The sequence below is a fragment of the Labrus bergylta genome, chromosome 17, assembly GCF_963930695.1.
Source record: "Labrus bergylta chromosome 17, fLabBer1.1, whole genome shotgun sequence".
In the NCBI taxonomy this organism is placed as follows: Eukaryota; Metazoa; Chordata; class Actinopteri; order Labriformes; family Labridae; genus Labrus; species Labrus bergylta.
In genome coordinates, this window is record NC_089211.1 from 19,079,547 (window position 1) to 19,097,693 (window position 18,147).

The following is an 18,147-nucleotide window of genomic DNA, read 5'->3' on the forward strand; positions in this document are numbered from 1 at the left end:
TGGTTGCGCACTGCTTGGACTCGTATGATACCAACGTCGTCACCCACTCCCACTCAGCGGTGGTGAATTTTCCTGAACATTTAATTCTGCGTTCTCACATGAGCTCACCCTGACACCATGTCGATAAATTCAATCTGGCACTGGCAGAAAAAAAAATCCTGGTAAAATTTGACACGTGCAGCTCACTTCCTAAAATTTCAGTTTATAGTTTATACATTTTGTTTCGTTCATCTGTGAAAAGGGCCATAGAAAAAAAAATTTGAACCACAATACTGAGTCGCCATCTGCACCTTTTTGACAAATAAATGCCTCCTGTGGATGTCTCCTGTGCTAAGATGAGTGGGGAGAACACCAGGGTGAACTAAAGGTATCAAACAGTGGTGTATTGGCAAAACAACAACCTTTTCCCCTTTAACTTTTTAAACAATTGCTGTTTTTACACATGCACAAAACTTCTCAAAATTCAAATTTACATAATTTTAACCTGAACTTTACTCTTTTAGACTTTTTTCTGACAGCCCCCCTGTTTTTCCACTATAAGTCGCGATGAGCAGATGTGTGACCTCAGCAGGTAAAGGGGGTGGGGTTGATGATGTTTATATGACGTGACCTGTTGACGTCGCAGTGCGATCTTCTTGCATGTAATGAAGCTGCTTAATACTCTAATACTGTTGTAATTGCCAGCGTGTTGCCTTCTTTCGCAATTTCACAGCATCCTTTTTACATCATCTTCTGCTCCCTCCCAGAACAAGATTACAGGAGCAGCCTGTCTGGAAATCATCTAGAAATTTTCAAGAGTGCATGTGTGAAAAAGGCTATAGACTCAGCATAGACAGAAAGACACACTCACCAAAGCTGTGAAAACATCTTAACTTAGTGAAGATGCTCCCACATATAGTCCACCAAAATCACATCAGTGCTTCCCTTTTGTCTTCCCACTGCTAGCCATGATTCTGTACACACCAGTGTTTGATTAAGGCCATAATGTTGCAAAGGCTGAATGTCTTTTGAGATATCTGTTCTCCACAGATGTGTGTTTGTGGGTGAGACCCATCACTTCCACTTGATTAAATCCCACAGTCATCTTATCTGGAGGCAGCAGGACAGGTAAGAGCATTCCACTGGAAACACTTAATTTGAGCGATGAGCTGCACATTTTTTGAAAAGCTGCACCAAATTCATACACCGCTTTCTGTGTGGGTCCCTTGGTTACATCTTGATAATCAAAACAAAGCTTAAATTATCTGTTTTGCACTGGTTGTAGTTCAGCACAGCACACATAGTTTATATGAATTATCCGGTGAATAGAAGCACAAAATATGATTCTTCAAAGACTGTCTATTCACATGAAGTCCAAATTGAGTGGGCGTATGTCCCAGTACATATACCATCTTCCTTGAGTGCTTTAAACTGCAAAAGCATATTTCTGGGGTTCTTAAAGGCAAGTTGTTTTTGATCTGATAGGAGTATCAGCTATGGCCTGTGACAGAGCCTATAATTAGATAACTGTGTCCCGCAGAATGGGAACTAATGCATGTCTCCCATATTTATCATGTTAAACACAAAAAATCAACTGGTTTAAAAAGTAATTTGCCCTCAATAATGTGTATTTATAAGAGGGGGTACTTGGCATCGGCCAGTACTGAAGTCTAGGAATGAAAATATCAAGATAAGTTTAATAGACATCTTTGTGCAAGTCTCTGATCCAAATGAACAAATATCCATTAGCTATATAGATTGACATTAGGTGAGACGCAGGGCACATTAAGACAACCACTCAACTTTGATGACTTTGGACTGTGAAAGGAAGTCAGAGTATCCTGACAACAATCCACGCATAACAAAAAATGGCCCCTTGCCAAATCATAAATGTCCTTACTTTAAGGCAACAGCGCTAACAACCTCACCTCAGTGTGCCGTAAAGTGACCACAGTGCCAAACTTCAGAGTTTAAAAAAGAACCAATACGAGAGTGCAAATAAAATGCAGTTCTGGGGCGTTGGTGGCGCAGTGGTTAGTGCGCGCAACCCATTATGGAAGCTATAGTTTTCCAAGCGGGCGGCCCAGGTTCAAATCCAGCCTGTGGCTCATTTCCCGCATGTCATTCCCCACTCTCTCTCCTCGATTTCCGACTCTATCCACTGTCCTATCTATCTATTAAAGGCACAAAAAGCCCAAAAATAAATCTTTAAAAAAAAATAAAAAAATAAAAAATAAATGCAGTTCCTAGAGAGTCCACTTGAGGCTGGCTGCCGAGGATCCCATAAAACTCATATTTTTTGATAACATGAAGGATATGAGTTTTGCATACATTTGCAAATTTATGGGCATGACCAATTTGACTGACAGGTGGACACGTTGTAGCTTTATGCCAGGAAGCTTAAGGCCCACCTCTTTGCCTGTTACCAGATTGGCAGAAAGTTAGACTTAACAACTCCAACATGTCAACTACCACCATTCAGCTTCAAAGGCCTCTTCAGTAACCTATTGGTGACATCATTGAGACTAAGTCCATTTTTCCTTTAACAGTGTATGTCAACACCAGACAAGAAAAGGAGTATGCTAGTTTCTGCTGTTTCATAATAGATGCCAATGGAGACTGGAAAACAATACGCTTCTTCACATACGAGTGAGTTGAAGAAAAAAGTCTGTTGCATTTGCTTTGCTTGCGACGGCCAACCTCTGCTGTGTGATGGAAAAGGAGTCACTGACTTTTTACTGCTTGTGATTTTTCCCGTGTAATGTCATCACGGTCAACTAGTTTGTAATACTGTAAATGTAGGGGCTTTCATCAGTGGGCCAGAGGCTCATTCGCCAATGTGCTACATCATTCAGCAACAGACTTGAAGACACTCGTCGACCCAGACTCAACCTCTCCCAAAGGCACAGAGCATCACCACCACTGTAATTTGCTGTACTCTGCCTTGGCCAGATGACGATATAAGCAGGATGAATAATTAGGTCAGATGTCCTGTCTTTGGCCAGCCATACCCAGCGTCTTCCCTGGAGTTAAAAGGAGACACACAGTGGGAGCCCGCCTTCCTGCGGTCATCACAGGAAGGCAAAGAGAGGTGCACATGTGACGTTGTGGACCACACAAACCACAAATGGTTAAATATTGTCAGAGAGAGTAGAGAAGAAGAAAAGAGAGAAGACCTAGATATCACTGCCAGCCCCTGCAGCCATGTTTTTTCAAAGTCTGAACCACTTAGCGATGAGAGAGAGAGAGAGAGAGAGAGAGAGAGAGAGAGAGAGAGAGAGAGAGAGAGAGAGAGAGAGTGACACACACCCCGTCTTTCCTCCACTAATGCAGCAGGGATGGCTGCAGTTCTGTTGAAAAGCACATGGAGCCCCAAGGCAGCTTTCTGGTTCTGGGTAATCTTCTACAAATCTCATCCCTAATGCTCACTCACACCCAAACACCCATCTGAAATGTTCCAAAAAAGCTAGACCAGCCGCCTGGATGGCTGGATGGCGGCCTGGATGAGTGACTGGCCGGCTAATTGACTGGGTGAGTGAAATCAATGTTGTGAACTGGATGTGCTTTTCAGCTCCACTAACAGCGCACTGGTTCAGTAAGAGTTCAGCAGGCTTCAGTAAATGGTGAGGGATTTGTGTGTGGCTAAGCTGGTAGGACACTGAATCAACCCAGTTTCTGCGAATCCACAGGAGAGGCTGCTTTACTAACACGTTTCCAAACGTTAAAGCATGCATTTGACGGTTGTTCATGGAGGAGAAGGAAGTGCCGGGGGTAACTAATTACTAATTAACCACCTCACTTGAGTACTACATTAAATTAAAAGACAAGATGGAAAATGGAGTCATCAATCGCACTTCAATCGTCAAACGTCGGTGCATGAGCCTTCCTTGTACAGCGGTTGTTATCGAAACGTTGTCTTTTAAACGTTTTTAAAAAGATTCAGTTTTCAGCGGATGGTTTTTGTCTAAACGTGGCCTTAGTGCAGCTGCATTTCAGATCAGAGCTTTGAACGTCCAATTGATGAATCGAAACTTGATCCAAAGGCAACTTGACTTTGAAAATAAGAAGAATATCTTTACGCTCAGTTGTATTTGACTCAAGCTTCGATTTACCATGACCTGGACGACTGAGAACACACACAGACATCCAATTGGTGACTTTCTCATGGTAAAAAAAAAAACACAAGAGAGATATAAAGAGTCTACAGTCAATGCTTAACATTTCTACTCTAGAAAAGCGTCTCACTGACTAATGTCAAAAAACAAGACATATTTTAGGTATCATCCCGTCAACTTGTGCTAGATAAATTATTGTTCATTGATGTAGGTAAACACCCCTGAGGAGGAGGAAACACAGGAAGCGACTACAGGACAAACAATCTCAGTCCTGTTTGCCTTTAACAAATCAAATCAGCAAACCATAGTTAAAAGCTGAACCAGCAGGAGAGTAAGATAAACACAGTCCTCCAACATTCGTCCAAGGATGAGGAGTGTGCCCCAATGGAGTAGTTACAGCTAAAAGTTCTTGTGTTTTTCAGTCATCTACGACAACAGAGGGGGTTATGGTGGTGTCAAGGCCGCTATTCTTACACACTGTCAGACACAGACTCAAATACATGGCCTTGAAGCATACTCTCCTTCAGGTTCAAGGGCAGGCAGGGTTTAAGTGTGCTTTTCTTTTATTTCATATGCAACCCTTCAAGTAAACACACTAAATGTTCACAACAAGGCATCCACACATCCAAACACACGTCATTGTCCAGGCTGACTTCCGCTCTCATGTCCAGGGAACCTCTAAAAGATAGGCGCCACATTGAAATCAGTCCCCGGAAAAATTGGATCCCTTCCACTGTTTGAATTCCACAGACTTTCCACACAGTTGCTTAGCAACAGCAGCCTGTATTCCCCCTCTCTGATATCCATTTGTGTTTAGTTTCTGCATATTCAAGCTTTGGCTTAGACCTAAATAAAGGATCTGATATAATCTAGTTTATGTAAATAAACTTCTGAAGCATTAGAGAAGATTTATTAGATACACGGCTTCAAATTGAACAATGTCGAGTTGTGATTTGTCCTGATTTTATTTATACTGCACTTGGACGACATTGACACCTAATAGTTTAACTTTTTGATGTCCACAACTGGTTGTTTTAAAAAATGGATAACATACCATCATTTACATTCATAATATAATCTGCTTTATGGATAAATTAAATGCAAACAGTTCAGAAATTGACAAACATACTTAAGCGGAAAGGCAGAAATTCTTCATTAATGGAACAACATTTATAGAGAGGCTAAAATCATTTTCAACATGCCTGTCTTGCCCTTGTATGCTTTCTTGTCTCTTTACGTCATTGTTTTTTTTTTTTCATGTAATCAAATTGTTGTTTTTTTTCCACTTCACATCCCAGTGCAGTATGTTGATGCCACCATATCCTTGCTTATTTGAAATGTTACATCATCATTCCACCATTGTTTCCAACTGTAATTTATTATTCATATAAGTAGCTCAGGGTCTTGTTTACAGGTTGGGGTAAGATGGACACGCTGATTGGCTCAGCGTCTTCAGTTTGGCTGGCATTGTACCGAACCATTGTGGTTCAAAATGAGTTTTCTCCAGAGGGCGGCTAGGCTCAGCCTGATGGGGTGAGGAGCTCGGACATTCCTAGAACTCCTTTTTTTGTCGCCTTGGTATCAAAACACGTATTAATATCTTTCCAGTATCATTCCTTCTGTATGAAAACTCCTTGAGAGAGAACTGTAAGCTAGTGAAAGCATGTTTCTAGGGCTCTTGCTTGGACTTCATGTCTGATGGGACCGTAAGGCTTCAAGAAACTGCGCGAGTCTTCCTATGTCTTTTATGTCCACTGCTGTACTCTCTTTCATCTCTTCTGCTGAACACCACAGTCCCCAAGGGTGTTAAGTTAGTGCATCAGAGACTGTCGTACTGTATGTATGCAGCGGTATGACAGGACTCTTTTGATTGGGTGTCACATCCCTCACATAGACCCTGAACATGTGGACAAGTTCCGCCGCAAAGAAAGAGGGTTTAATAACATGGACAAGGTTTACAGAGTGAGAAACTGAGTCAGGACGTGATTGGTGCAGTAAATCCAGAGATCATTCTCATCATCACTGCTCACTAATCTCATCACGTCTGCCTCTGCTGTTGAAGTTGTAATGATCTGTGTTTAAGATGTCATCACCATCAGAGGTTTGTTTACAACCAGCTTTGGTAATGAAACGTTGCCAATGTATTTGAGCAATTTAGACAGTAAACAGGAGTTTGCTTGCAATTTTTGGTAAGTAAAAACAAGAAGTTACCCCATATTGGACGCCTATAGGACTTCTATCTGTTTTGGCCTTGGTATCGAAAACAGGTGTCCATAATGTTAGATTTTTAACCATTTTAAAAGTCTGGTATTGTGGCAACTCTTGTACAACAATCCCAAACCTTTGTATAAAATCTTCTCCCACTTGTCTCCTCCCTGGATCAGTTCCATGCTTAGTTTAATATTGGTAGTATTATAAGGGAAATCTAGACCAAGACCAAGGCAGGGTGAGATCGAGACAAGACCAAGATCATCAGAGCTAAAAGCTTTTTATGCTATCGCCAATTCAACATGCTCTCTGACATTGTATCTAACTTAGCACAAATCGCCTTGATGTACAGATCATCCAATGACATATATTCACTTCTTTCTTTCTCACTTTGTTTTACAGAGCCTTTAAAAAAAAGTGTGTGTTCAAAAATTAACGGTTTTCTGAAAAGAAAAAGCAATGAACCCCAATCACTGAAGACAGCTGATGTGAAGTGAACCCAAATCATGTTAAGAGAGGTTCTTCAATCACAAACAGCACTTCATAATCATACTTTCATTTAACAGAGCAGCTGCTGGACTCATTTTCACCTATTTGTCAAGAGAAGAATTATGTTATTGATTTTTCTGGAGGAATACATGGACAGGGCTCTGCTTGTTGGCAGTTTGACGCAGAGTTGGAGGAGAGGATCAATATCCATTTAGTGTGTGCGTATAGTCCAGTAATATGCCTGAGACATGTTTAACCTAGCTTTGTTCAAAGAGTGGAAGCAGTAAAAGGTGCCATAGCTCTTTTATCACCACGACAAAGGGATTCACAGCAAATACATGACTTCTTTTCGTTTTAACTGAATTTAAAATACATCCAAAAAGATCAAGTTAGTCCTGGTTTTGAGTCCCCTTTACCTCTTGCTCCTCAAATTAAAGACATTTTCAGTTGCTGTTAGATCATTTTAACGTGTTTTTTTTATTTTTTTTATTTGCCTTTCAAATAAAAATGTCTACTTGGCAGAAAGCTGGAATGAAAAACATTTTCTCAGGCTCTTTGCAGGGAGAGACCCACACATCATCACGCGTATAAAGCTTGTCAGCACACTTCTCTCTCCGACTATGATTGTTCTCAATAACCCCCGTTGCCCAGATGAATGATGGCAGGTACTGGATGAAAGCCAGCGTCTGCTAAAAGACTCTCCCTCTCCCTCTCTCTCTCTCTCTCAAACGTTTCATTCAAGACCATTCAATATCAGGCATCGTTGCACAAACCACAGAGTGATGTGTAATAGAGAGAGAGAAAAACGCTCCAAGATGAAAGAGCACCCAGTCACTCGCGAATGATTAGCTCCACTAAGTGTGACCGAAGCAATCTGAAGTGAGCTGTTTGTCAATACGCTGTTCACAAAACTTTTAAGTGTCTCAACTTTTAGTGTGAACTTAGTAAAGCAGATTTTGACACTTTTTTCAAGATTCATTCTTCTTCTTCACTGATGTAAACTCTGAAGTTAATACAGTTACTGTTACATTTACCTGATAGAAAAAAATGAATATATCTATCACTATATCTCTATCATCTGGATAGTACAGTGCAAAAGTATGCACTAAAGTGAAACTAAATCATGTCCCAGGACTTCTTTTTCTTTCTTTCTCTGCTATCTCATTTTTACAAACAGTCTGCCTGGGGGTCATTTTCTTCCCCACTATCTTGATCGTCTCGCTGCCGGTTTGTCTCTACTGGCTTCTGCGTGTTTGTTTGGAGAGAACTGCTCGCACAGTACGACATGGAAGTACGTCAGTGTTGTTGGCTGGTTCTTAGAAAAAGGCAACAGGAAGAGACCACTCGGGTTGGGGGGGGGGGGATAGGAGTTGAGGTGAGGGGGAAAAGGGTGAAGTTACATCTGAGAAAAGGAAAAAAGGCAAATGAGAGGAAAAGAGACAAGACCTGCGACAAACTTACAATCTTCTCTATCAATTCATCTGTGAAATATTCTTTTTATTTATAAAAATTTATAAATTTATAAATTTTTGATTTATTGATCAACTTTCAAGCCCATTAAAGCATAACGAGTTGTGAAAATGTTTGCTACAACGACCCTGAGCTAAAGGGTTAATCATCAATTTGCTTCTTCTGTTGAACCAACTGTTCCAAACCCGACACTTACCATAAAAAAAATGACCATTAGCAGCACATTCTTACATTCAGGAAGCAAGAAAACAAATGCTTTATGCTTGAAGTTACCCAATTGATTCACTGATAACCAAAATCTGTGGCAAATTATCTTCTAACAACTGATTAATTATATCTGCAGAAGACACCAAGAGGTGATGCACAATGTCATTACTTCTGTACTTTCATATTGATTCCAGGCAATATTGGAATGACTTGGTCCCACCATACGATTCTTTGAAATTCATATTGAAGACGGGACGAGTGAAAATAATGCTCCTTGAATAGGTGATGTGAAAAGGACAAATTAAAAGTAATAGCGTCTTAATGCTCTGTTCTTTTTAGGTCTGTATTGTGTGCTGCTTTAGGCCTCTTTCAACAAACGTATTGATCTGACTTGAAGATGACCATCCCTTTTAAGCCGATTCAATATGTCGAATCGACTGGGAAAAGGCAGACAGGGGCCGACAGGTAAGCTGGACACTCCGCAAAAACTACGGCGACAATCGCTCACTATTGCTCCAACTACGGCCGAAGATCTCATTGATGTGTCAGGGCTTTTTTAACGCTGGTTTTTCCAACTATTTCAATTTAAAGCATTTGAACATTTGCATAAATGGTCCATCACTGACTTACCTTCACTGCACTGTGAAGCTCTCAGAAACACTAAGAGTTATTTTCTCTGGCTGTCAGCATTTTACCCGTCTTGCTGTCCTTTGCAGCAATGGAGGACTTTTAGTTTTTGTAAGATAAATTGGTCTCCATTTCTGCGGGAAAGTCAGGAGATGCTTTCACTTGCCGAGAATTTATTTCCTCTGTTGATGCAAAACATGTTACAGCAGCTATCACAAAGTCAACTAAGTTAAACCGAGCTTCATAAAACACTTTTAGTGCAGACTTGTACTAAAAAACACACCATAAACTATCACTCGTCTGGCAGCATTAAGGCTACAAACAAGCCATAACTCATGACTCTCTGCAGGAGCCAGTGTTAAACCCTGATCCAATCACAACAAATATCCGTCCTTATGAATACAGAAATGTCTAGTTGTCCAGTATAATACCACCAGCACTCTTCCAAATGTAATAGTCCATCTCAAAGATATCTCATTAAAGCAGCCATGGAGACAGTTTTGGTTTCATTCTCCCAGGTTTTGAACATTTCTGCAATGGAGATGAATGGAAGGTCAATTTTTGTGGTCAAAGCCTTGACAGATATATTTAAGCATTTTTTTGTCATTTAACTGTATTTAAAAAAATTATTCCAATGTAATGATTTTGGACTTTCAAGACAGTGGATGGTCTCCGGTATCAAGGACACACGCCATGGAAAGAGACGTTTCTTTAGAAATATTGAAATTTCACCTGCAGATTATCAAAGAGCTACCAAAGAAAATCCATCAAACTCAAGTGTATTGGATCTCAAGCAGAAAGCTGAAAACCAAACCTGCCTAAATGCCAAGAAATTACTGAGCTATTGTCGGTATTGATTCAGCAGCTTGAGAAGATAATGACCAAGTCCGAAGCCAAACACAACAAGAATCAGGATCTTTACCACGCTCTGAGTTGAGTATGGAGGATGAATAGAGGACAGATTGTGTGTTACTTGGAGATAATTAGAGTAAAGCAGAACTTAACAACATCTTTCTATAGTTCTCTCTCTCTTTGTATGTCCCTCTCTTTATCTATTTCTCAGCACTATTGCTTTGATTTTACTTTTTACATAACAAGGCCCCAGGGTCTACTGTAGAAGACAGTAGAAGGGTCCAATCTACAGCGAGTGTGTGTGTGTGTGTGTGTGTGTGTGTGTGTGTGTGCACCCTATACATATGTGTATGAGCATATACGTATACATTAAGTATGGGTGGAATCTTCTTGCTGGTGTAAGACACTCTCCAAATGTTCCCTCTGGGATTAATTGTTCACGAGGGTTTTTTTTCCTTCTTAAACGCTCACTCCACCGTTATTAGTCGAGGATACTGCAGTCAATTAGAGGGTTTTTTTTTCTTTCAGTTCAGTTCTGCTGGTGTTTAATTGGAATCTGAGCACCAATGAAGCATCTACGTTGCTGCTGCAGTGTATGACACAGAGCATCATTAGTAACTTTGCATGAGGCTAGAAAAGACACCATTGAATTTGGGCAGGATGACAGGAATCTTTATCCCTTTGGAGCCAAATTCAGCACATTAAATGAAAGGCACAAACTATTCTCTGCAAAATACAAAAAATATTTCAGCAACTGGGAGAACTTGAAATCGAAAAATAATGTTATTAAAATGTAAAAAAGACAAATCTGCGATAAGTACAATATGTTCTGCTGTCGTAAGAACTTCAAGTTTTCTGGCATTTTTGTTGGATTCTGTGTTTCTCTTTGCTACAGTAAATAAAATAATCTAGCACATCTTGTTTGTATCTCTCTCTCTTTCTTTCTCTCTCTCTCTCTCTTTCTCTCTCTGGTCAGACAGGATGTTTTGAGAAGGAAGACAGCAGGGTCACGGTCTGATCCAGAAAGCAGGATAAAGATCAACCATTTCCTTTGCATCATTTCTGTGTGTGTGTGTGTGTGTGTGTGTGTAGGTTTGTGTATTTTCCTGTGTGTTTATTTTCACCCTTGTCTGTAAATGTTAGTGAAACAAGCCTTCTTTCCAAAAGCACTCAGGACTTGATATCAGTCAGGTTAGGGTGGGATAAGAAAGTCAGACATATTGAACAATTTAACCTCCAATCAGAAATGTAATTTCAGATATCAATGCTACTTTATACTCTATAGAGATGTATAAAGAAAAACTTTCTTTCAGATTACAATAGCCAATCCAAGCGTGAACTTGGAACTTAACTTAACTTGTGAACTTAATTCTTTTTGAATAAAGAATACTGTTACTTTATTTGTCGGGCTTTACTTAGCATTATTTTTGTCATCATTTCTAGTTTGTTTTATTTTGAAAATATTGAGTTTTCCCCAGTGTGTATCCTCCTGCTTTACAACAACTGTTTCTTGCTCCAGGCTTATTACTGAACTAAAATGATTACTAACAAGTATATTACCCATAGAAGAAGCAATTAGTTCAACACTATAAAAGCCTCACAATGAATGCAGACTTCAGAAGCGGCACTGTCTTTTCTAAATGTGAGAGCCACAAGGGTAATGATCAAACACAGCTAATAGTCATTTGTGTTTTCTGAGTTTAAGGGTGGCAACTAGTGATTCTTTTTCATAAAGAGTAATTTGCTGATAATTCTCAACATGATGGCATTAATATTTGGCCTAAAAAAGCCGAAACAAATTACAAAAGCCTTTCAGAACTCTAAAATCAAATGTTTAAATGTCTTGTTTTGTCTGACAAATAGTCCAAGACGAAGAGATATGAAGCGTACTACTGCAGAGAACAAAGATAATCTGGATATCTTTTGTCAATTTTCAACAAAGTTGCATGTTTTCAGGAGTAGAGTCCATTAAGAGACAAACCATTTCAGCTCGAGAGCTTTTTCAATGCTCCCACATGTGCATGCTAGGTGCAGTAAACTCAAAAACAAAGATGGACAAACAAAACGCTGATATCTGTAGTAACAGCAGGAGGCTGGACACTAAGGGCCAGGTTTGGGTTAAAGCCGTGGATGGGGGTTGTTGTCTTAAGGTTCCAGCCATAGTGTCTCCTGAAGGAGGTGGTGTGTCTGCGTGGAGGAGGGATTCCCGCTCCTCTGAAGTCTGGCAGCCGGTATCTGGTTACTCCTGTAGGTCTGCCATGATTACCCTGCACTCACATTCCTCAGCCCTCATTTACTCCAGTCCACACAGGAAACTTACAGAGTCTGCATAACATACAGAACAAATACACAAACACACACGCAGACCACCAAACTCAACCGATCTCCATGCAAATGTTTAACCAGCTTTAACTCAAAATGTTCATGTGACGACACGACATTTGTCTTCAATTTGTTAAACTTTGCAAGGGAAAAAATGCAAAAACAACTTGAGAGTTCTGCTGTGGTTGAGGTTTGTGTTGCCGCTGTAGTGCTAACCTGGTTGTAAAATGCCAGAAACGCTGTACTCCACATGGAGGCGTTTGTCACCTCACACCAAACTGTAAGGGGGAGCAGCGGTGATGCGGTCCATGTCTGTTACCCTCCTGCTTCAAGGAATGCCCTTACAGATTCAGCCCAGTCAGCTGCCCAGCAAAAACCAAGAGAGCAGAATCACATCAGCAGATAGAGCGAGAGAAGGTCCACTGCACCCATTGAAGTGGCCTTGCTCCCAGGGTCCGAAATGAACACCCGCCAAGCGCCAAATGCGGGTAGATTTTCCGTTTGGCGAGTCGATTTCAGAGGGCACAAACACACACTGGAGCGCCAGCCATCACGCGCACTTTTGAACTTTTATTGTTCAGCACAGTTCAGAACACAGTTGATACATGATCCGTACAGACCGAGTCGGGGAACACACGTGATCTGGTCAAATCCGGTGTCTGCAGCTAACTTAACAATAGATAAAATACTGCTGCAACACCTCCAACCTCAGTGTACACATGACCAGTAGTTAGCAACAACAGCTAGGTCCGCTACGTTAGGTGCATGTGGCGTCCCAGCCGGCACTGAATGACGCTTTCAAGTTAAAATTCCCCTTAGCTTCTAAAAAGCTCAGAGAGTGAAAAAAAAAAAACATTTATGCTTTATTAGAAAAGACTAGCGCACATGTAGTGTATTTGATAAGGAAGGCTTCAAGCAGCTGCTCAAGGAGTGAGTCAAGCTGTGTGATTCTACTCGTTCGTTCAGTAGTATCAACGGTGCTTCAGTATAGTTTACATATGTAAAGCAAAAACAGATTCTTGCTAATTCAAGGGGACTCATTGTCAAGTGAAGAATATTGTATTTGCATATATTAATAGCTCTAGGATTATAAACAGACTATTCTAATTTACTCAGGATCTCTGAGGATGTAAATGTATGTTTTTAGTTGTAGAATCTTTAAATCTGTGTCTCTGCTGTTATACTCAACAACAAAGAAGAGCTGTTAAAGTGAATTCTAGTAGGACATGGAAATATATATCGTAATACGTATCGTATTGTGAAGTTGTGGGAAATACCCAGGCCTAGCATCCACACGCCTGTAATTACACATTTCTCTGATTCTTGAGTGGTTATACGCCAGTTTACTTTCACTGCTCTTAGCTGACATCATTCGTCCACTTTGCTGGTTAGCATCTAGGCAGTAGAAGCCGCAGCTAGCTATAGCCCCAGCTAGTGGCGGGAGGCTGTGTTACAGCTTAGACACAACAATAAACCAGCATAGTGGGCATCCATTTATTAAAATAAATCAGTATAATCAACTAGTAATCCTGGTGCAGACAAGCAATGGTGACAACTTTTAGTCCATCAGTCACCTAATCGGGCACGTAGTTATTTATAGCATAGATGTTTGTATGCACACATATCTGTGCTCGTGCAGCTCTGGTGCATTACCGTTCCTTCAGCCTTGTATTTTGGAGCCGTTCTGTCTCCAACCGCTGCTTCCTTCCTTTGAAAATAGATTTCCCATTGCTTTATTAAAGTCAGGTCTCTGTCAGTGAGACTGACATCAACATTGTTCCTTCTTTTTTTTTGCCTCAGGGAGAACAAACGGCCCAATAGGACATAGGACCGTGCAATTCATAATCAAGAGGAAGGCAAAGGAAATGGCTCTTCTTGTGTAACGTAATTGAAAAAGAAAAAAAAAAAAGAGGATATTGTAGTCATCTCAAGCTTGTCTCAAGTTGATATTGCACCTATCAATCATATTTGAGAGGGCATGTTCTGCGTGTTCACTGACATTTCTTTTGATTTATCTTAGTAATATTACGCAGATACTCTGTGTGTAAATATACAGAAAGAGAAGGAGTACAGAGAGGGGGCGGCACACGATGATTTAATGTGATGTGATGTATGTGTCGGGGAGTTGGGGGTGTAATAAATAAAATATGGGAGTCTATGGAAGAATGTGGCCTTTCAAACAATCATCATTTCATCAAAAAGCATCTTGAAACAAAGTTTCCAGTAGACTTTAAATGGAGAATCAGTAAACAAAATATTCAATTAAATACAGATTCATTCTATTTCATCCAAAGAAGAAAAATCCAGTCTCTGATTAAACTAAGATAGCTTAAATAAATCACTATTTATTAATTTATCAATAGTTAAGTCGGACAGAATCTTCTAATCTTCCAAACAGGGAGAAGTTTTAAGGATACTGTAAATGACTAAATGCTGCCAGAACTATTCTACAGCTGCTAACATTAAAACAAAGTGTAGATACTGTATACGGTCTAATCCTGGTGGGGGGATATATTTGATTGAACCTGAACATTTGGAGTAAACAGAAACAGTCTTGGTTCCTTCAGCAGGGACATATAAATGTGAAATGGTAGCAAATATCTCACATTACTGTCAAAAACAACTATACTTTGTCTGAATTGTTCTCTGGGAAATTTAGTGACTCTCGGAGTTCTTGCCTCGGGAACTGGCATCGTCATTTTCAGTATGTTTTTCAAATTTTGAGAATTTAAAACTGATCTCAGAGATGAAGCCATGACAAAACCACCAGGCAACTGTAATGAAAAGTGGTGAATAATTTACATATTTGTCAAGCAAGAAATATCAAATATGTTCTCGCGCTTGCACAACAGTTTTAAGTGTTTACAGTTTTTTAAGCCTAAGTGAAAATGAACTGAATATTTCTGGTGTTTAAACTTGAAGACAACCCTTTGGCATTAAGGATACTGTGCTGACATTAATCAATGTTTTCAGACATTTTATGTACCAAACAACTGATCAAGAATGGGATCAATGGACTGATCAATAATAAATAAGTTACAACTCTGTGTGAATTAAAATTCAGCTATAATAGACCTGGTTCACAGGAAACTAATTCTGTCCTCTCCTTCGTTTGACACGACCCTCAAATGTTTTTTGTTTTTTTTAAATGTTGTGTCCAAAAAGCAGAAAAACAAGCTTCCAACAGTTAGAACAAGACCTCAGAAATGTATGAAACGGGGCTTTCACACTTGCAAAAAATTCCTGAAAAATTCCTGATATTTCCAGGAGGTACTCTATGTGTGAACGCAAACACCCAAATGTTTTACTCAGACTTCACTCTGAGTTTCTCCTGCCAGACCCCAGAATGCAGCAGGATATTCTCCGGAGAATTCAGCTCGAGCCAATGGGAGGGGGAGTGACGTTAATATACTGTGACTGGAGTCAGTGCATAGAGTGTATGCATGCGACTGCTACGATCACGGTGCAGGTAATTAAACGGATGCATAACGTCGTCTTTTCGTCTGTATCTGACATTCCTCTGGACGTAGCATTGATGAATGTATTCTCATTATAGCATCGTATTGCCGACTCTGTTTTTTCATCTGCTACTTCCGCGTCTTTTTAAAAAATCTCCCGCTGTGAGGAGCATTTGTGAACAGCCAGGTCAGGAGAATATCCAGAGCAGTCCTCCTGAAATGATTTGGATATTTTCAGGAGTGTATATGTGAAAATGGCTGTATAGAAGAAGCTGTATGCATGGTACACTTCATTTGCATACGTGTGGTGGTGGTGGAACAGGAGCATTTGGCATGTAATGGCATGGAACTGGCATCACAAACATTAATCACAACAGCAAACAGCACACAGACAGGCCTGTGCATGACTATTCCCAGCAAAGGATCAATGCTGGCTTCAGATTAATCACATGGAAAATGCAGGACTTTGAACATTTATAATGATGATCAGTGAGCCGTGTTTGTGCTTCTGTCAGCGCATGTTGCTCATCAGTTTACGCAACATCTACTGAGATCAAGAAGGTCTTATATACCTGCTTTATGTAGGTGGACACCCTTTAAGTATGTTTCGGCCACTGAACATGTGTGTAAATTGTGTTTGACGGTGACTTTCGTGTGGTTCAACGAGGTTAAGAACAACATGACTTCAGGCCATACTGGGGCTAAATAAGCATAAGAATGCCAGAAGTGACCGTCCCCTTCTTTAAACCCCCCACCAACACATCCAGCCTGTAAACATGGCTAGACTGTCCCCACCCCATCACCTTCATAACCTCCTATCCTGGGCCCTGGCCCCTCCCTCCTGCTGTGAGCAGCCAGATAGACAGACTGTCTTATCTCCCCCCCCCCAGGCAAGAGGAAGAGGGGGATGGTTGGGGTCTGGCTTTGTGTCTACAGGCACAGACGAAGACTTTATGTTGCATCCCTTCATGCATGCATGAACTAAGGCACGTGTGCATGAATATATGGAAATGTATACACATGAGCACACACACATTTACACACACAGACAAGCAGATAGTATATGGCACACAGCACGCATATGCAAGGACAAAGCATACAGAATGCTTTGATCTATATATACGGCATATAGAGGATGTTTCCAACAATAATGGAGTTACAGATGACTCGCATTCCAAACAAATCTACAACATGTTATTTAAACAGCCACAAGGATGTTTACATCTGATTCAATGACAGATGACAGTCTCATTAGAAAAAATAATTCCTGAAGTGAAAAGGTCAATGCATACACAAAGAACTCGCCAAACACAACCCCCCGCCTTCGACAGGCTATAAGGCCCCACCTACAGACCACAACCCTGTTCAAACTCCCAACCCCCCAGGTCTGCACACACACACATGTAAAAAATATACATAAAGACATACACATTCACAGCAGCTAACCTACTAAGGACTACATGGGTGTGTTAACCAGGCTGTAATAATGTGGATATAGGTGAAAGAACAAATGCTGTGTTTTAAAAACATATTGAATTGTGTCCGTATAATATTGAGTCTTAAGAACGTTTTCACAATGAAAGATTTATAGGTAACTGTACTCTTTTCTATTCCCCTTGGGAACAGACTACTGTATGAGATAGGATCCTCCTTTTTATATGTATTTAAAAAAAATAGACAACAAAACAACATTGCTTCTTCCCTTTTTAGGTTGCTCATGTCTGTTCAATATTTCAGGATGGTAGAGAATACACAAAGCCTACAGTAGACTTGTAGGCTATAGAAATGTGTTAACATGCACCTTTAGTGATTTGTACTTTTTAGCTTTAAGTTTTTTACAAAACAAAATATATAAGCTTAGTTATAGGAAACTGTTGGACATTTTCTAAATTCACTTATGTTCATTTATTTTAGCTACTCATATGTAACGCCTCCTCCAGTATGGACATGGATAAATCGTGGATACATACTTCAACTGCTTAAAGGTAGCTTAATTGAGCAGGTAACAAGGCACAGCAAAACACCATGTTTAACATCTACAGCCAGACAGAGAGCAGACCACCGGTAGGAAGCACTAGTTTACAACAAAGACACTGATAGCTTCTGTTGATAAAAGGATGCTGACTTTACCCAGTTAATTCGATAAAGTCATATGAAGTTGCTTCTACAGCAAGAGTGTAATACTTCGTGTCACCACACACAATGATTAACATGTTGCAGCCCTTAAAACCCAGAGGGGCGCTGTTTCACCAATTTGAACAAACTTAATTGAAAGACAGTCAACAACTGCAGAGAATGAAAAAAAAAACCTGTTTCTCTTCATTAAGGGGTCGAAATATGATATGGTCGTTGGTTTGAGTTCTTAAATTTAGCTTTTTTTCATTAGTTTGATATCATGCTTGATTGAGGTATTCATTGTT